Source organism: Pinus tabuliformis, chromosome Q (assembly GCF_031772625.1).
Source record: "Pinus tabuliformis cultivar Carrire ecotype Pingquan chromosome Q, CPIR1, whole genome shotgun sequence".
Lineage (NCBI taxonomy): Eukaryota > Viridiplantae > Streptophyta > Pinopsida > Pinales > Pinaceae > Pinus > Pinus tabuliformis.
Genome location: NC_142296.1, coordinates 1,376,892,332 through 1,376,913,759, shown reverse-complemented (window position 1 = coordinate 1,376,913,759; position 21,428 = coordinate 1,376,892,332). Strand labels below are relative to the sequence as shown.

The following is a 21,428-nucleotide window of genomic DNA, read 5'->3' as shown; positions in this document are numbered from 1 at the left end:
TTTAGTAAATGGGGTATTTGCTGCTTGAACACATGTGCCATAAACAACAAAGAGATAAAAGCTTTTGTTATGGATAAGTTCCACAAGCGTACTTGGGATAAGGAGCTAGGAAGAAAGAAAAAAGGTACTATATTGAAGTGTTTAATCCCACTTATAGTCATCAACCAAAAGCATACATAGAGGCCAATATTACTTAAAGAGCCAAAATTCTTATTGCTCAGTTAAGGACTAATTCTCATCAACTTTGTTGTGAAACAAGGCGTTGGAAAATGCCAAAAGAAATGTGGGAGGAAAGAGTATGCATTTTTTGTTCTTCTGGAAAAGTGGAAACAAAAAACATTTCATTTTAGAATGTGAGGCTTTCAAAGACAACATAGAAGTTATGCAGATATGCTGGCAGCTAGCTCTTGGGATAATCTATTTAGTCAGGGGTTTGTCGAGAAGCTGGGGAGCATTTATTGTGAAGCTTCACAAAAAATGCCTGAATACATCAAGCAGATGAAGAAGCAATCTGCCCCATAGGCTATCTTTAGCCTTGTGGACGTTAAAATAATTTCTTTCTTCTTTCTTTCAAATAGACTTTTTGATAAACAATTATAAATAGATTTTGTTACAATATTACTATATATCCAAAAATAACATGCATAACTACTTTTAATTATTATTATTATCCAATTTTAAGATTATGGCCAAACCAGACACCAAATTGGTGTATAAGATTTTGGAATGTGTTTTGGATTATCTTTTTATTTAATTTGTTTAAAATTTAATAATTATTAAAATCATAAGTTTGATGGATGAACCTTTTAATTAATTTATTAAAATCATAAGTTTGATGAATAAACCTTTTATAATTGAAGTGAATTATGAGTTTTTGAAAGCACTAAATTAATATATACAGTTGAAAAAACCAAATTTAATCATAAATTTTTTCAATAAATTCCGATCAAAATCTACTTAAAACTCCCAACAAAAAAAAAAAAAATTCACCACTGGCCCTTGTACAAATTATTTGTAAATGTTATAAAATTATAATATTGAAAATTCGAAGTTAATAATCTATATGTTTTAAATTACAAGGTGAGTCATCCTTTGTTGGTATGTCTTCAAAATTCACGAATACAATGTAGAATCCTCTAATAAACCTCCCAAATGCTTCAACACCCTTCCAATATTTTTTTAATAATTTATTGATTCACAGAGCGTACCATACTAATTGTGGTCTAACTTCATAACTTGTAAAGAGCAAAAAGATACTGTTTAAACCCACTCAAACTGTATCTACCATTTTTGTGTTCCAACTTCTTAACTTGCAAGGAGCAAACACATACTGTTTAAATCCACTTAAACTGTATCTACTTAAAATCTGCTATCACTGAAAATGTACCTCATCGCCACTGCTAACATGGATAGTTAGTAAGTACAAGCAAATTCGTTTATTGTCTTTCATTACGAGCTGTACATTTGATTGTTTTCACAGTTCTACAGTAATTATTCATGAGAAAGAAGAAACCAAATTCATATAGCTGGTCAGCATTGCATGGTGGAAGCAGATTCATCACATTATGCGCTTCGCTCTTCGTATTATTAATCAACCAGCAAGACTAAAACATGAACCCAAATTAGTTTACAGATGGACTTTCCTTCATACAAACGCCGATGCATATTTGTATTCTTCTCTGCTTAATTCATGTACACATGTCAAAACTCTTCAGAAACTGCATGGCCATATTCTCTTAACTGGATTGGATCAGAATATCTTCTTAGGAACCAAGATTGTGGGATTGTATTCGTTGTTTGGTAGGCTGGAGAATGCACGCCAAGTGTTTGACAAAATATGTCAACGAAACATCTTCTTGTGGAATGCGATCATCAGAGGATATGCCAGGAATGGGTTCTTTGAGGAAACCCTTGCACTCTATTGCCAAATGCAGCAGGAAGGTGTATGGCCAGACAGATTCACGTTTCCCTTTGCGCTCAAGGCTTGTGCCGGGCTAACTGCTCTGCAAGAGGGTAAGGAGATTCATTATCATATTGGTAGAATGGGTTTCGAATCAGATGTTGCTGTGGGTGTTGCATTGATAAATATGTATGCAAAGTGTGGGAGATTGGAGTTTGCACGCCAAGTGTTTGATAACATGTCTGAAAGAGATGCCGCCTCATGGAATGCCATGGTTGTTGCTTGTCTTCAGAATGGAGTTGCGGAGGAAGCGTTGGAGATATTTCGTCAAATGCAGCTGACAGATGTCAAGGCCAACGTGGTGACCATGGTCAGCGTGCTTCCTGTATGTGCTGAGTTAGGTGCTCTGCGGAGAGGTAAGGCGATTCATGGTTACATAATTAGAGGTGGGTTTGAGACTGATATTTCTGTGGGTAGTTCCCTTGTAGCCATGTATGCAAAGTGTAGATTTATAGATATTGCAGGTAAAGTGTTTGATTGTATGGCTGTAAGGGATGTGGTTACATGGAATGCAATGATTGCCGGGTATGTTCAAAATGAACTTTCCATTGAGGCCCTTGCTCTCTTTGATCAAATGCAGTTGGAGGAGGTGAAACCGGACCGTGTAACCATGTTAAGTGTTCTTCCGGCATGTACCCATTTAGGATCTCTACAACAAGCTCAGATGATGCATGGTTACATAATTAGAAGAGGATTTGAGCTGGATGTCGCTGTGGAGAATTCACTTATAGCTATGTATGCCAAGTGTGGGAGTTTAGATGATGGATACCAAGTGTTTGATAGAATATCTAGAAAAGATGTGGTTTCTTGGACTGCAATGATTGCAGGGTACGTTCATAATGAACATTTTCATGAGGCCTTGGAACTATTTCATAGCATGCAGGAGACAAATTTGATACCAGACTCGGTTACCATGGTAAGCGTGCTGTCAGCATGTGCCCATTTACGAGCTCTGCAACAAGGTAAATGGATGCATGATTATATAACTAGAAATGGATATGACTCGGATGTTTCTGTCAGGAATGCTCTCGTAGCAATGTACGCTAAGTGTGGAAACACAGAGATGGCATGGCATTTATTTTATGAAATGCACGTAAGAGATACAGGTTCATGGAATGCTATGATTGCATGCAGTGCCCAAAATGGACATTCTATGGAAGCCCTAACGCTGTTTCTCCAAATGCGACTATCGGGTTTGAAACCTAACTCAGTTACCTTGGGGAGTGTTCTGTCAGCTTGTGCCAATATAGGGGCTCTGCAACATGGAAAGGGCATCCATGATTACATAATCAAATGTGGATTTGATTCAGATATTTCTGTTGGTACGGCTCTCCTAGACATGTATGCCAAATGTGGGAATGTCAAAATCGCTCACCAATTATTTGACAGGATGCCTAAAAGAGATGTCGTTTCATGGAGTGCAATAATTGGGGGGTATGGAATGCATGGGCATGGAAAGAACGCACTTGAACTTTTTTCCAAAATGCAGGAAACTAGTGTAATGCCAAATCATGCAACCTTTGTTTCTGTTTTATCTGCATGCAGTCATGCAGGCCTGGTGGATGAAGGGTGGCAATACTTTGATTTCATGACTCAAAAATATTGCATCGCACCCAACGTGAAGCACTATGCATGCATGGTTGACCTTCTTGGCCGTGCTGGGCATCTACATGATGCACTTAAGTTCATTGAAAAAATGCCAATAGAACCTGATGTTGGTGTGTGGGGAGCCTTGCTTGGTGCCTGCAAAATTCATGGCAATATTGAGCTAGGAGAACATGTGGCAGCATGTATTCTTCACTTGGAGCCTGAAAATACTGGACACTATATATTTCTCTCAAACACTTATGCTGCCTCTGGGAGGTGGGATGATGTAGAAAAAGTGAGGAAAATGATGAAAGGCAGGTGCCTGAAGAAGACACCAGGTTGCAGCTTCATTGAGGTAAATAACAAGGTTCATGGTTTCCTTGCAGAAGACAGATGACACTGAGTAACTGATTTTTTTCCAACGTTTGACATTGTCTAGGCAGATGAAGGGGGCAGGATATGCCCCTAATACAAAATATTGCATGGTTGGGAAATGGTGGTGAAGAAACCCATGCTCTGCAATTTCAGAGAAAAACTAGCTGTAATTTTCGGATTTTTTCAAAGCATGATCAGGGACCACTATCCAGATTGCAAGGCACAAAGAATTTTCACATCTTTTAGGGTATTAGATGGAATTATTTACAGTTACATGATCACCTGCCTGAAGGCACTTTCTTGGGGCAATATCAATTACATAAATTATTTGAAGGTGTCACTCCCACGTATTTCTGACCTTTCTTGCAGTACACAAGAACTTGACAGGACTTCTTAGCCAATGAAATCCCATAGAATTAATAGAACCATAATTTCAAAGAAATAAGCCACTCTTGGATTAGCAGGACAAACTGGATTACATAGTGTACATCAACGTGCATCCTGTTTTTGTTCAAACCTATTGCAACTTGATTAATCTGGGCTTCAGTATCTGTAAGATACTTTTCCTAAGAAGCTCTTCCCAAAAAGCCTTCGTATCAGATCTGTGTACATAATACTTGAATAGCTTACCTTGTAGAAATGGGTGTAATAGAATGGTTTACTCCTTTTTGAGGAAATTTCCCCTAGAATAAGTTATGAAAAGTGGCATTAAATAATCTCTTGCAATACTACAAATTGATATATAATCCCCTATTTCTAGTATAGAATCCCTCAGCATCAAGGTTGCCTTTTTTTCTTGCGATGGCTGAAGTTTTTATGAACCTTGGAACCAGTTGCCAATGTGCTCAAACTTTGCTTTATTGTATGCTTGTTTTCTATCAATTTAAAACAACGCATATCAAGCAATTGTAAGCTTGCTTTTACAGAAATATGGCGGAGAATATGCAAGAGTAGTAATTTCAAATACCTGAATGAGAGCACGCTATCTTAAACAGTAAAGATGGTTGGTATAAATGGGAGTACCATCCACTGTTGGGATTGATAGATCTTTGGTTAAGTGCATATGGTTTAGAGGCTTTGGATCCATGTGAGATGTTTGATACAATACATGGAGAACTTGATTTCACTTGAGTTTTTTATGACACAATTTGTTTTTCTTTTCATTTCTTTTGAATTTTTTTATGTCCATGATACTTGGTTTCTCTTCATTTCTTTTGAATTTTTTTTTTATGTCCATGATACTTGGTTTCTCTTCATTTCAAATATACGGACTATTGGAAAGTACAGTGAGGGGCTTAAAGAAAGTTCAAATCTTCCTTGGAAAGGACATCTTGAAAATTTTGAGAGTTGTCCTTTTCATAGAAATGTTTTCAAGGAATCGATATGAAGGCATTCTTTTGAGAAAGTTTAGAACATCAAAACAGATAGTTTGTGGGTGCAATATCAGCCATCAAAGCGTACTGCTGGAACTTGTAAATGGTTTTCAGTCAAATTTTTTTTCTTCCTGATGGCCTCCAGTGATATCCCATTGCCCTTCCCTACAGTTTTGAAGGACTGCAGCTGACAGCCAGCACAGAAAACTTGGCTACCCAAAGCTGACAGTGGCAACTTGGCAGCTCAAATCAATGGACAGCTTCCACATGCCAATACACTGTCCGGGTAAGCCAGGTTTATTGTATTGAGGCATCATTTTCGAATTTATACCCGGCCATTGTTTTGGGAGACCTTTGACACAAGCTTCTTTGAGATGAAAGTCTGAGAACATAAAAGAGGGTTTTTTCCTGGACACATTCTTGACAGCCAGCATTATTATTCTAGAAGAAACATGAAGAAGGATACTGAGGTTTGGCAGAGGAGCAACTTTAGATATTCAGGTTTATTGCACTCCTTTTGCAGATTAATGTTACAGATTACTCTTTTGGCTTCCCCATTGAAATAGTCTTTCATGGTAAGTCAGGTTTACAGTTTTATGGTGGGTTTCAGTTTCCTCTGTTAAACACTTGACTTCTGTACAATACAGTAACTAGATATGCCATTATGAGAATCACTTGGTTTAACCTTTTGATATTGTATGGTAACTATGATATGCAAGCTACATAGCATTTGTTTAGAAAATCCTTTGGCAATTGTAATTGGGAGGTTGGGACTTCCATCGTACCACATGACCGGTGAAACTTGTGTGTTTTATGATCTTGATTTAAGGAGGTATGCCGAAGATAATTTGATAAAATTTGCTTTCGTTTTCTAACTTTATGTTATCATTTCTATTTATATTTGTTATATGAGTTATCTTCGTGGGGATTTATGTAGTCAATGGAAATAAGTAGGGGTCCACGTAAGCACACTCAGCTTGTCCAGGAAGGCCCATTCTCATAATTGCAAAAAAGCTCTGCACGTTGCATTCCTATGGATATAAACCATTTTTTTTTTGGTTCAGTTGTCTTTCTTGTTTTATTAAGCAAAATCGATGAGGTATCTCTATGATGCTATCAACTGCGACATTTTTGATGAGCTATATCTTTTTGACGTGGATTGGCATCAAGTTCCACAAGAAGTGGTAACTAGAGTTTGTGAGGCATTTGAAGTTCTTATGGAAGAGTTACTTATTGTATTGCTTAGAAATATGACTAATGTTTTCATTGTTATTTGTTAATACTTACTAATCATTCTAATATATTATACTACACACAACAGCGAAGGCTTTCTCAAGGTTGAGTCTGTTTGGATTTCGTTGCGCTATATCCAGTTCCCTTTAAGAAGGAGGTTTGATGGCTAGCCTTTCACCATTGGTTACAGCAGAAGTCACTTTATTTGGATAAAAGTACATAAGCATTATTTTGACAGTTGTACTTTTCCCTCCCAAAACCTTCTTGCCTTTTGGTTGTGAAACTGTCTCTGTTAATTTCAACTCAAGGGCTAAAGTATGTAATATTAGTTATCATGGTCTTACCCAACTATAGTTTTGGCTACTTGATCTATTAATAATACGAACATAGTTGTTGATTGGATAGTCAACCATGCATTCAACTTGTTAACTAATTAGAACATAGTAGTTGACTGATGTGCATAACAATGTAGAAATCAAGAAGTTTGTTATGTGCACTTAGTGATCTATGTTTACCTCATCTTCCCCACTTCAAGGGAGTTTTTTTACATCTTGGTACTATAAAAAGATGGCCTTATGGCCTGATTTAAGACCAAGTTGTGTAATGTATTGTGTATGGAAATCTTTTGGTTTCTTATCTACTATGTATGTTGAATTATGCTAGGTTGTGCAAAAGTGTTTTAACTGTGTTTAGCCACCACTTTTCTCTTGGAATACTAGCTCTTTGATCTACCTAGTCTTTTGATTCTTCAACATGGTACTAGAGCTAGTGGTTTGAGATCATCTTGGTTTTATAAAAAGATGGTCTTATGAGTCGATCTAGGAACAAGTTGTGTAGTGTATTGTGTAAGGAAATATTTTGGTTTCTTATACTGCGATATATGTTGAGTCACGCTTGGTTGTGAATAAGTGTTGTAATTGTGTCTTTAGCCACCACTTTTCTCTTGGAATATTAGCTCTTTAATTTACCTAATCTTTTGATTCTCCCACATGGTACTAGAGCTAGTGGTTTGAGATCTAACTTCTTGTCCACGTCTTGTTGATTGTACATGCTCTTGATGTATTGGATTTGTTTGATAGATTGACTTAGGCTTTTGACTAGTAGATTGAATATGGTATTAATGTTATGTATTCTAAGCGAGACCCTATGGTTTTGAATGGCCACAACTATAGTATGTAGGCACAAGATATGGGAACATTGTTGAAGATTAAAGCGTTGTGGTAGTTTAGAAAAATCGTGGTTCTAGATTTGAAGGATGATAGGTAGAAATTTGTCATAGATGAGAAGAAGGATGAGGCTATAGAAGTCATAACAACCTATATCTCTAGGGAGATTCACTTTCATACAGGTGAGATTGACTTCCCAAAATGCTATCTAGAAGAAAATTAAGACTCTATTTGATAAAGTCAATGAAAGTCAAGTTTTGTAGATTGAGAAAGAGTTGATCTTCCTAGATCCTCTCTATTTTGAAGGAATTGAAGACTACTTGGCTTATGTGAGGGAACTTAAGTTGAAATTGGATGAATGCAAAAAAGATTTCTTTAAGAAAGATGGTCAATGCACAACAATGTTCTTGATTAATATGAAGGCAGCCTATGATGTGTTATATTTGATACTCCGTGCCAATTGGAATGCCAACAAGATGATGGCAAGCATTACTCCGATTCTTTCTATGGTTTAATAATTAGGGCATAGAGAAAATTGTTTGATGAAGGAAAACTTGAGGCCAAGCAACATGCCCATTTTCTAAAGGGCAAAGGTTAATAGAATTATAGAGAAAGAGGTCAACAATGGAGTGAGGAGAAAGAACACAATTGCATTGAGTAGACCCTTAAGAAGAAGCATGTTGATCAAACTTTGGCCAAGAAAGGTAGAAATAAGAAGATATGCCATTATTGTGAGAAATTGGGACATATGGAGAAGACTTTTGGGAGAAGGCCAAGGACATGGAGGAGAAATTGAAGAAGCTTGAAGGAGACATGAAGATTGCAAGATCTATCAATGTATATGATCAAACTTTACTAGGTAGAGATTTTATCGAATTAGATTAGTTCCATCATACAACTTGACCTCATGGTTGATGATCTAAGGGTTAATAAGGGGCATTTTTTCTAGGACCAAGCGAACATCTCATGGAATTATTTGAACAGGGCAGTGTAGAGTTCAATTTCCGAAGGAGAACAATTTACACCTATCACGATGTTTTCCAGTACACTTGGTTTCACTAATATTTTAATGGGCATGGCCTTTGAGATGTTTTCCAAGTTCCCTTTAGATAACACATCATATGTCATAATGGGAAACTAGTGCCACTCAACATTATTAGTAGAAATGAGGTTTTTTAGGTCAACCTACATCCTTTCCATATTGGGAAGAATCAATGAGTGATGATGCATATCCTCCCAAACAATATCAACTAAAGCCATGATCTTAATGATGGCCTCATCCAAAGGCAACTTAGTATCTAAGAAGTTGTGCAAAGTGGATGGGATGACAACCCATGTGGGGAAGTATATAGACCAAGATCCGCATGCTATTGGATATCTAATTCAATGTTAGTTGAGTAGATATCCCAATATGAAATCTCTACTACAGTAAGTGGCATTTGGGCCCTGTAAGAGGTAACTGCTAAAGGATTTAACACCACTCAAGGATTAGGAAATCTAGTGGATCCATTGGTGATGGAAGAGATCATTCAAATAGGAGCTACTTTTTTGGAAGGGTTTAATGGGGGAAATGAAATGTACTTATTAATGAAGAATACTCAAACATCCAAATGCCAACACTTTTGTATGCATTTGTAGAATCATTAGCAAATGACACATTTGTGTTGGCATTGGTTCTTAGATCGAGTGTGTAATATGGATGTTCATGAATAGTGACCACTTTCCTCTGATGAGAAAAGAAAATGCTTCTAAATATTGATGAGACTACAACTATCATTGTGTAGAATTAACTATGCCCAAGTAAAATATTATACTCTAGAGGGGCATCAACCACTTCAACTTCCACCAAAACACTCTTACCGCCTAACTTTATGCGAAATGTAGAAGGATCCCATTATGCCAAAATGTATGTCCATTGAAGGCCCTGAGTATGATGTTAGACAAAATGAGCTCTGGAGAGCTAATAGCCTTGGGTGAATCCATGAAGATGGTTTATACTTTTGGGCCAAATGTGGAGATGAAATTTCAAAATTTTACTCTTTTATCGAATTGAAGCCTTCAAAATTCATATAAGCTTTGTGAATTTTGATTTGAAGTAAAAAGACAATTTGTGGAGAATTATATTGTTGTCATAATGATATTTTTTTTTCAAAAAATACTAGTCATATAATCTATCAATTTTCCATTAAATTAAATGTTTGTCCTTGCAATTTTTTGCGCGCACACACACCCACACACATATATATTTGTCCACCTAATAATCCGGGTTTCAAACTGGGACTGGTAAGATCTCAATGAATCGGGTAAAAAAAAATACATGAAATAATTAATGTTTAATGAAAAAAACTATTTTTAAGATTTAAAACCATGATTCCAAACCAATAGAGACACAATATGCAAAGTTAGCTCATTTATATACCATTTTAAGGTGAATATATCAAAATGGCACTGAGTGCAATGCATATCATTGACAAAATACAGAAGCAACGAGGCTCTAAATGGCCTATAAAGTCCAAAAACAATGCTACAAACTATGAGGCCATTGACCTAGTACAAGACTACAAGTCTACAGGAACATATCAGTGATCAACATGATCATTCCTCATCATGATCAAACTCATCACCACTACTAGACACAAGATCATCAATAAGAGCTACATAAACATCATCTGGATCAAAGTCTTAGGCTGCCTCAACCTCATCTGCAACCTCAGTAGTAGCGCCAATAAAAATAGAACTAGGCCTCATGGAAGCACGAGTTGGTTGAGCTGCACGACTAGTGCCTTCCATTAGTTGTTTACCTTTGCTTGATCCAGTTACTAATTTTGGTTATGATGGCGCTACTAGATCTGCATTGGGATCAACCCCCACTAACTCCATGTCAATATCAAAATCAACATCAAACTCAGTTGGTTCGATCTCCTCCACCCATTATGATGTTGGATCAATATCGTCCAACACAATGGGATATAAATCAGGGCTTTTGTTCATCAATTGGTTGCACCTTAGTCGAAGTTTTTATTGCATGAAGACAAGATCATTTAACCATTTTTGTTCCAAACGATTTCTCTTATTCATGTGTATGCGCTCAAAAACAGACCACTTGCGCTCATAACCTGAAGCATTGCAAGTTTGGTTGAGGACTCTAACTGCAAACTTTTGCAATTTAGGACATTCGCCGCCAAATGACTCCCACCAATGTGTTGTAAATAAAAATACATTAATTAGCAACTTAGTTCATTTCATTACTTATTTACAAGTATTTACAGATAGTTTGAATTGTAAATTTGTAAACAATTGAACTTAAAAAAAAAAAAAAATTGGAATTGTTGACCTAGTTGATCAACATCTCTTTCCATCTTTGCCAAAGGTACATGTTGTCATAATGAAAAGAGTAAGTTGTTTATGTATTTCCAATTGGTTAGAATTGTTAGGGACCATGTGGTCTAAGCAATCATATAACCCATCTCTAACCTCCCCAACCTGCACATCTCCTAGCCGAGCTTTATAATGATACTTTGGATTCAAAAAATACCTAGCTGCATGTATAAGATGATGGAGTGGATTGTTCCATCTGTTATCAATGATCTCTCAAATACGCCCATATTTAGCTAATTTATCCTTGTAAGTTGCCCATATATACTCCTTTGTCTTATCCATAGCCTTAGAGTTGTAGCCCATGACCAATCTTTGCCCATCCACCATTTGTAGCACCTTAACAAGGGGCTCAGTAATTTTCACAATCTTTGCAGATTTTTTCCAAAAATAATTGTCAAAAACTTTCTTTTTGGTGCCTTTGCCACCTTGTCTACGAGCCCACTGAGATGAAGTCCATTCATTAGAAGAAAACATTTTCTGAAAGTTTTTCTGTTGAGAATTGAGACATTGCAACATAAGGAAGTGAGTTGCAAATTTCGTAATTGCAATTCTAATAAGCTTTTTGCCCCAGTGTTTTTCTTCATTAGGCTCAATACCCATGAGTGGTTGTAGATGTATTTTGTGATGCACTTGGCATGCTCTATAATGTTTTTTACCCACTCCACTTTACCTATGTCCTCAAGCATGAGGTCTACGCAATGTGCAGAACATGGAGTCCAAAATATGGTCTTGTATTTGGACTCTAGCATCTTTCTAGCAAGAACATAGTTTGAGGCATTATCTGTGATGAGTTGCACAACATTCTCCTCCCCCACTTCCTAAATAATCTCATCCAAAAGCTCAAATAGAAGGTTTGCATCCTTCACCTTATCAGATGCATAAATTGATCTAAAAAACATGGTTCCTCGAGGGCAAGAAACAAGAAAATGAATGATAGTGTGGTTCTTTCCATTGGTCCATCCATCTGACATGATGGAACAACCTGTTTTGACCCATGACTCTCTATACTCAGCCAAATACTCATCACTGGAACAAATCTCTTTTTGCAAAAGAACTCCCCTCAAGTCATGCACACTAGAACCTTTGAAGCCCTTTCCTGCAACTATAACAAAGTCCCACATAGCTTAGTAATAAGGTGAGCAGACACCATTAAATCGGATATCTACATCTTACCACCATCTAGCAATCTATTGAAAATAAAATTATTTACATTTCTTTTTCCAATGGTCATCCAAAGTGGGTTAACGTTGAGTTAGACTTGGTTGGGAGGAAGTGGGATTAGCAGAGGTTGAGAAATAACTCTGGATGTCCATCCTTTTTTTGCTTTAGATTGTTTGCCTTGGTGATAAGACCCAAGAGCAAGAGGAACATAGTGAAAGGGGTCATTAGTGGAAGGGATAGAAGAGGAGTTTTAAATATCAAAATCATCATACCGACTATCTTTCATGGCTTGTAAATTTTTCTTTTTCCTTACAATTTCTTCTTGGATAGCCTTTTCCCTAGCCTTATTCTCCTCAAGCTTCTCAAACTTGGCAAGGTATTTTGCCCTAACAACACCTATCACTTCCTTTGGTGCATCACATGGTGTTACTTGGCCTCTTATCCCAACCAAGTGTTGTCTCAACCTAAGAATACCCCCCCGCTCCCCCTTTCCCTGCCATCCAATAGATTTATTTCAAAAATTACATATCATTTTTCCATCAATCACATCACAATGAGCCCATGCAGTGTCCTTAGCTTTTGGAGGCATGGTGGCTAGAAATATTTGAAATTTGCAAATGAAAGAAATTTGCAAATTAAAAAAAATATTGCAGCTAAGTAAAATGGAAAACCTAAGATAAATTTGGGGAAAAAATGGGGCATATTTAGCCTACAAAATTTAAGACTTGAAAATTAACAGTTGAACTTGAAATTTGATAGCATAGAACACATAAACAAATTATATACATGGATAACAATGAAATATGGATGTTTTCAAGTGAAAATCTTTACCTGGAAATGCAAACTAGCTCCCTTAGCCTCCCTCTTAAAGATGCTAACTCCACAAACAACTCCAAACTAGCTCCAAAATAACTCCAAGTCCAACTCCAAGATGACTACTCCAACAAAAACTCACCACTCTCCAAGCTCCCAATGAAGCTAAAAAAATTCCAAATGAGATGTGTGAGTGAAATGAGAGGAGATACCTCATTTTATTGGCTTGGAGGGATTGTTTTTGGAGGGAAACAACCCTTAGTTTCCCTCGAAACCACTTCACAAGCCCCAAAAATGTGATTGGTGGGTCCGCGACCGATCTGGCAGTGAACCGGTTAGCTTATGATGGAATCAACCGGTTTATGGGAAATCAGCCAATTCCATCATAAACTGGCTGGTTTATGCTTGATTTGACCAAAAAATTGGCGAGGGAGGAGGTCTAACCAGGTTTTTCTACTAGTCCGATGGAGTTAGCCAATGAACCGGTTAGTTTTGAATTTTATATATATATATATATATCAGCATGATCTACATAGAGAGCACTAAATTATGAATATTGAAACTTAAATTTTTATGCAAAATTATATTTTTTATTATTTTTCAAAGTTGGTGAATTAATATTTAAATTGCATTTTTCAAACACGTGTTCTTGCATGATTTTTTTTCTACTATTTAAATAAATTAAATAACCAAGAATATTCTTTTGAAAAGGACTTGTAAATGAAGATAATGCAATTTTTTGGAATGTTTTAGTTTTGTATATTTTATGTTATTGATTTTTCATTCAACCCGTTCAAAATTGTCAAAAAAAAATTCAAGCATAAGGCTTAAAACATTTTTTTTTGAAAAATATCATATGAATTCTAAAATGTCAAACTCATATGCCATTGGATAGAGGATTCATTCATGAATCCAACGTGGTCAACTTTGTCACCTAAGGACAAATATTTCCTTAAGTTCGTCATGCTAGAAGATGGCGTTGCAAATATATCTGTAGAAGGGGAGCTAAAACTCTATTTTTTAGGCCCTTGACAACTTGATTGAGAACTTTATGTAAAATTTGAAAGAAATTGATTGAGGGTTTAACAACCCTCGAGCAAGCTATTGGCAGGGTAAAAGAAAATTCTCGATCGAGCTATTGTTTTCTGGAGCACCAATCCACTGGGACTAAAGAGCTTGATCTAGCTATAGCTCGATCATTTCAATTGAGCTCATGAAATCATTAAATCCCCAACACTATTTTGCGTGACTTAATATTTTGGTTCTAAAAATTATTAATCTATAGTAGGTTTTGTTGAACTCTTGCTTCCAAATCTTATTGCTTTCTATCTTTGTGTTTCCTACTTCTTTGGTGCTTGCATACACATTCTTTGAAACCTATGAATAATGGATTTGATCATATTCTAAGTCATAAGACACGACCCTTAGGGGTCTCATGTCTCGTATTCCATGTGTCGAACACGATACAACCCATAAAACATGTCCAACACATTTTTCAATGTGTCCTAAAATCAGGAAACATGTTTGGGTCGTGTCGGACATGTACCCTAATGTGTCTTGATTTTAAGACACGTGTCTCACTAAAAGCCCAAAGTAAAAAGCGTCATGTTTTGATTTTTTTCCATTTTTTCTATCAATTTCATGTTTGTTTGTGAGAGGAATACTACTGAGTGCGTGAGTATCATTGATTCGTAGGCAAACGAAGGGATTTTGGGCAAATTTTCACATTGTAAAACATATCTCTATGCTACATACTTAATCATGGTCTGTGGGTTCACATTGGCGTTTTGTAGTGAGTCATGCCCAGTACCACTGACGAGCTATGATATTCCTACCTATTTTGTATTTATCAGTGGCATTCCTTGTTCGGTGTCTATGTAATACATTTTGATTTTGATGACTTAATGAAAAATCTGCAATTTATGATTTTAATATCCAAGTTCTACTTCTAAATTTATAGTTTTATTTTATCATTCATGATATTTCTAAATTTCTAGTTTCTTATGTGTTTGAACATTTGTTAATAACATGAACAATGATATGTGAACATCATTGATGTAGTAAATTAATAAACTAATGAGTTCTAAAATTGTAAAAACTAAATTAGTAAATTATTAAATAAATATCATCATGATTCATATCTATAGACGTTCTAACTTCTAAAAAATATGGATCACACACTATAGTTCAGTGTTTTTAAACGTGTGCACACACACATATATATGTAGAACTTGTCTCATGTGTCTTGTTTCCGAGGTCTTCATGTCTGGTGTCAAATACTTGTATTAACGTGTTCTCTGTGTGTCCTGTATCCTCATGTCATGTGACTTAGATCATGGTCTGATGCTAATATTTGCTAAAGTAAGATCTCAAAAATTATAGATTGGTTCTAGAGATTATCTATTTTTTTTGTAAGTCAATTTTCTATTAATTTCGGAGAAAGGAGTACATAGAGACGTTGTCAAAACAGGTGGTCTCACCCCAACCAGATTTGTTGACCAAAAAGTTCACCATATGACAAAAATACAAAGGGCCTCTAAAGGCAAAAACTAGAACTAATTAGGCCATAGGCACCAAAACATAGCTAAAACAAAAAATACTCCAAAAGGCATACTAGTCACCAAAAGTAATGGATGTAGGGTTGTCCGAGGTAATTCCAGGAGGCGGTAGAGGGTGGAAGTTGCACTAGACATACCCTTCGAAGTGCGCCATCCAGGTCTCTAACTTTTCAACTTTCTCTGAGAGCAGATTCTGACCTCTCCACACCACAACTACACACACCCTTAGTTGACTTTGGAAGTAGTGAAGCCGCTCCAAGGTTGCCATCTACATTGCTTGTTCTTCTCTCTGGATGCGTTCAACAACATCCATTCGATTCATTAGATTAACAATGAGGTCTCGACATCTTTCCCCAGAACATTGGTGGTGGACTTGCCCTTCTTGAGCTTCAAACACTCTAGGGCCACTTTTCACTCCACCTCGACGTCCACCATCCCGGCTCCTTTGTCCATGACTATTCTCCGCGCCCACCAGCTCATCCCCTGTTTGCCGCCTCTCCTAATGCCTCCCCCTCGACAGACCCCCAGCCATCCTCCACCTCTACCACCTCGTGACCCGCCGACACCTCGCTGCAAGCTCCCAACTATTTTGCCACCACGGCGAGGTGGAGCCGAAACCAACGCTTGGGCAAGTGATTCCTCAGTAGCAAGAGGATCAGAGGAGGAAGCCTTCCACGACGGGCTCTTCATGGTAGTTGACCCAGACGGGGAATTGCATAGAGCTTCTAACTCCAAATTGAACCCTACCGGCCTGCACTCGCATCAAACGAAAATTACCTAGAATACAATCCACCGAATGTCACCGTCTTTCAAGCTTTCTCCAGGAAAATGGCGTCCTACGGAGTTAAGCAGATTATTACCAAATTGGAATAGAAATTTGAAGAGCTTCCACTCGCAAAATTCGACAAACCAAACTTGGTAGTAGGCCCTCCTGGTTTTTTGCTGCGGATGAGTAGGGATGCCATGAGGGCAGGCCGGCTGCCGTTGCGCAAAGATTGAAGGCCAATCCAGCGACCACCACCATCCTATCCCACTACTACACTGCTGATTAACCACCGGAGTTGAAGCAAGGACTCTCCATACCTGAATACGCCGAACACACCAGAGAACATAGCTCCGCAAGCAATGGAAGCCTCCCTCTTCCCTGTGCCTGACACCCTCCCCAACACACTGCAGAGCTCTCTGCCCATAAAAACCAGGTTTACCAGCTTGCCATGCCTTTCCAACCACCAGCCCATCACCTTCCTCCAGACGCGAATGCAAACACAGATACAAATACCTGGGATTGCCATCGCTCCGTCGTATTTCACCCCACCACCCTTGACAACATTCTCAAGAATGCTCGTTGCACGCTTAACCACCCACTCCACTGTACCACTCCCCATGGCTATTAATGCCTGAAAGGGCTGGGAGGCCAATACCCCACACCTCGTACATTTGGATTTAGTCATGTGGTGACGCAACTACGTGTTGCCTGCTCCGCACCTGCATCAGGGAATTCTAGAGATTATCTATTTATTAAAAAAAATTATAAATTTCTAATATTATTTATAAACCCTGTTATAATAATTTTATATTTAAATATAATATTTATTAATATAAATAATGATAATTTTATTGTTATTTTTAATTTTTTATTTAAATTGTATTATTCAATATTTTTATTGTTTTCAAATTTTTTAAAGATGACAAGTTGCGAAACATTATTGATTGAATCAAGAATTTGAAACTAGCCTTCTCTATTATTAACTTCATTTATGTGTTGAAAACACATTTATATGTTGAAAATGGACAATTTTGCTATAAATAACTTTGCCAATAAAATTGTAAACTTAAACCTTTCATTGCACTCATGAATTATACAAACTTAGATTTTGATTTAAAAAAATATTCTCATCAAAATTAAAAAGAATCATCTACCATAAAATTTGTATAAAACATAGAGTACTCATTTTCAAATTGACAATGGTCACATGATAAAGAAATTGGCTCGCATAGAAATATATGGCTATAACACTATTTTTTATTTTAGTTTTTTTTAAGATAAATTACAATATAATATAATTCAAAAAAATTTGTGCAAAATTATATATATATATATATATTAATTGTAAAATTCTTTTTAAGCGCGGGTTTGGAAAATTTCATTTATATCTCATAATTTCTAATAATTTGTGAAGAATTTATGCAGATTTTAATTTCGGGTTGAAAATGGTAGCTATATAAATAAATTTTAATTGTATATTGTTTATAATTCTTGGGTTTATAACTGCACTTTAATGGATTTTTTTGTATAGTGTATTGTTCTTAACATGGTTGGGTTAAATGGACCACAAAATGAAAATAATTAAATTATTCATGTTTTTGCATTGGGTTTAAACATTTTATTGATTAAATACTATTGGTTTATTTAAAATATATATATTTTTTTATAATATTAATTTAGTTCTAGCGAATTATAATGAATTACTAGGCTAACAACAAACTCACATTTACAAATATATCAGCATTATTTCTATAAATAACATGAAATGTATTTATTTAAACATTGTTTTATTTGGATTATTTTCCCAATCTAAATAACTAACAATATTTACGATAGTTTCAAATACAAGCATAATCTATTAAGGGTTGATTTCATTGATTAGACTTTAATGATTCCAATATTTTAGTCTACTTTTAAAAAGTCCTAAGATATCCAATATGATCATGTGTAAGATCTTGCAATTGTGCTAAGGTAGTCAACAATACTCTCACAAAAAATCAACCTTGTCATAATGTCGGTTTGACATTCCATTGGGAAAATAACCATTCAACTATACTTAATTAATATTCCTTTCAACATATTATACTACACAAACTATTAAATTTTAATTGTTATTTTTATTTCTAAACAATTACAAGTAAACATAAACATGTTTTTATTGACAACCTAAAAATACCATCTAGCATTTTTTAAATAAAATTTATAGAAAACAATATATCTTTTATTGTTTTTAAATTTCCCTATATAATATATTTTTAACACATGATTATTTAAATTATAACCCAACATGTATAAATCCCTAGAAATTAAGTGGTTAACAAAATAAAACATTTATCATATACTAATAGACTAATGATTATTTAAGTGAAAACCCAACATGTATAAATCCCTAGAAATTAAGTGGTTATCCAAAATTGATAATACTATTCTAAATACTATTCTAAATCTAAGATAAAAGTATAAGAACACTGTTTATATAAAAAAATAAAAATAAAAATTCCAAACAAAAATTCATTAATTTAATCTTTATTTTTAGATAAATAATACTCTTCTAAATCTAAGATATAAAAAAATAAAAATAAAAATTCCAAACAAAAATTCATTAATAAAAATAAAAATTCCAAACAAAAATTCATTAATTTAATCTTTATTTTTAGATAAATAATACTATTCTAAATCTAAGATAAAAGTATAAGAACACTGTTTATATAAAAAAATAAAAATAAAAATTCCAAACAAAAATTCATTAATTTAATCTTTATTTTTAGAATTTATCTAATTTATAATTCGTGGTATAAATGTAATAATAGGTTAATATCCCTGATTTTTTTATATAATTAAATTTAAAATTTAAAATTATATATAATTTTAAATTTTAAATTTAAATTATTTATGTTTATAAGTGTGTTTATTTTAAAATAAATTATTTATAATTTTAATTTTATTATTAGTGATTATTAGATAAATGATAAAGATTTAATTTCCATAGAATATGTTAGAATATTTATAATTATATTCACAAATTAAAGGTTGAGATTTATCTCCAAATTAGTTAGATTATTTTAATTAATTCATTTCAAATTAATTAATTAAAAAAATGTAGGCATATCATATTGGAGAAGTGGTATTGATATGCCATACTATTAACTTGGGGTATTGTAACAAGATATAATTGTCCATGGTTCAAAATATTAATATGTATTTAAAAATGTATGTTAGTTTAATCTATATGAATTCATCTTATAGTTAGTAATAATAATTTAAAATAAAATTATAATCTAGTCGACTTGGCCCGGTTTAGACTAACTACTCGCACGACGAGCTACGACCTTTCTCGGGATCGAACACAAGACCGGTCTGTCATGACGAGGCCGACTTTACCGCTACGCCGCCTCCACGACCTTCAAAGGTAGTGGGCTTGGCCCGGCATAGACTAACTACTCACACGATGAGCTACGACCTTGCTCGGGATCGAACACAAGACCGGTCCATCATGACGAGGCCGACTTTACCACTACGTTGCCTCCACGACCTTAAAAGGTAGTGGGCTTGTCCCGATTTAGACTAACTACTCGCACGACGAGCTACGACCTCGTCGTGCGAGTAGTAAGTCTAAACCGGGCCAAGCCCACTACCTTTTTCCCGGATGCGGGTGATTGATAGCTATAAGGGTACGTTGGAGGTACGCAAGACGGGCAAGTGGCAGCCCATCTGCATCAAGGGTATGAGTCATGGCCTGGATCACTGGCCTCGCACATATACATTAATGGCAGCATTAACTCTGCCTTTCCTATTTCTGGTCATAGGCACGATGGGGCTCCGTTTCATTCTCATTGTTGCTGTTCTTTTGTTCGCTCTCGGCTCCATCCAGGTCACAGTCCTGGGCGAATCCCCGAGAGACAGTCTGCCTACCTGCGTCCTCTCGGCACTGGTGCATACTGAGAATTCTTCACTACTAGACTTGCTCTGCAGGGCTATATACGTCTTCACCCTCTCCGATCTCCCCTTAGCTCCAGTTCCTATTGCTCACTGCTTTTCACGGGCTCAGTCCCCGGCTCTCTCTGTGCATTCGCCCCTCAGTAGTTTATCCGCCTTCCCTCCTCCGTTAATCAGTTCCCATCTCACAAAAATGCCGAAAGAAAGGCTGAGAATGATCAGCAGGTGCGGCGGTTCACGTGGTCGAGCCACCGCCCAGCACTCCTCCACCACTCTAGACCCCCCTGAAGATGCGTCGGTCTATCCAGCCACCAGAAGTGGCAGAGACCGGGGTCGAAGGCATGATAGAGGCGATGCCTGTATACATCACGTGCATCCTACGGCTCGCTACCGCATTCCGTGTTCACTGGCCAATTCCTCCTTCATCATATCGGTGACCATCGAAAGGTGTGAGCACAATTTGAGTCTGGGAGCAGTTCACCAGAGGCCTACAGAGGAACAGAGGTCGGCGAGTCAAATTGCCACCCCGCGCCAAGGTACCAGAAGCATGCTTGCTACGCACACTGAGGCCAATGCCGGCCCAAGCACGAGAGGAGGGCCTTCAAGCTCTGAGGTCCACTCTTCTGACTCCATGGACTCCGATCAATTTGGGTGCCGCGTTATAGAGGAACAACCATCTACTTCAGATGAAGATTGAGTCAGTCAGTGCCTCTGGTTTTATGGTTTTGCCTCCGAAGATAAAGCTCACCTCCTTTTTGATTCACAAGGTTTAAGCCTGTATCAGACTTTTGTTCATGATACAGGTCAGGGTCTATTTATATTTATCTTTATGTAAAAATTGGTCCTCGATACAACAGTGTTTCACTCAGTCCGGTATCGCTGTTTGGGTCAGTTTTTGGAGTCTGTCTGGTTTGTTCAATGTTCCTGGAAATTATTCTCTCTGATGTAAGTCATTTTGACGGTTCTACAGTCAGGATGTCAAGTTTTTCTGCTAAATGCCAACCTCATGGCATGAACTTTCGAGGCCAGCCTCACTGTAACTTTTTTGTATGAATATAGGAGTAGACTAATTGAGAAAAAAAAATTATAATCTAGTTAATTTTTATGAATTTTTTTAATATA

General features: G+C 36.3%; 1 pseudogene; it reads left to right on the top strand.

Moving 5' to 3' along the window:
- Positions 1 to 1,565: 1,565 nt before the first annotated feature.
- On the top strand, positions 1,566 to 3,944 carry LOC149225065 (pentatricopeptide repeat-containing protein At3g16610 pseudogene; annotated as a pseudogene).
- The last annotated feature ends 17,484 nt before the right edge of the window (positions 3,945 to 21,428 follow it).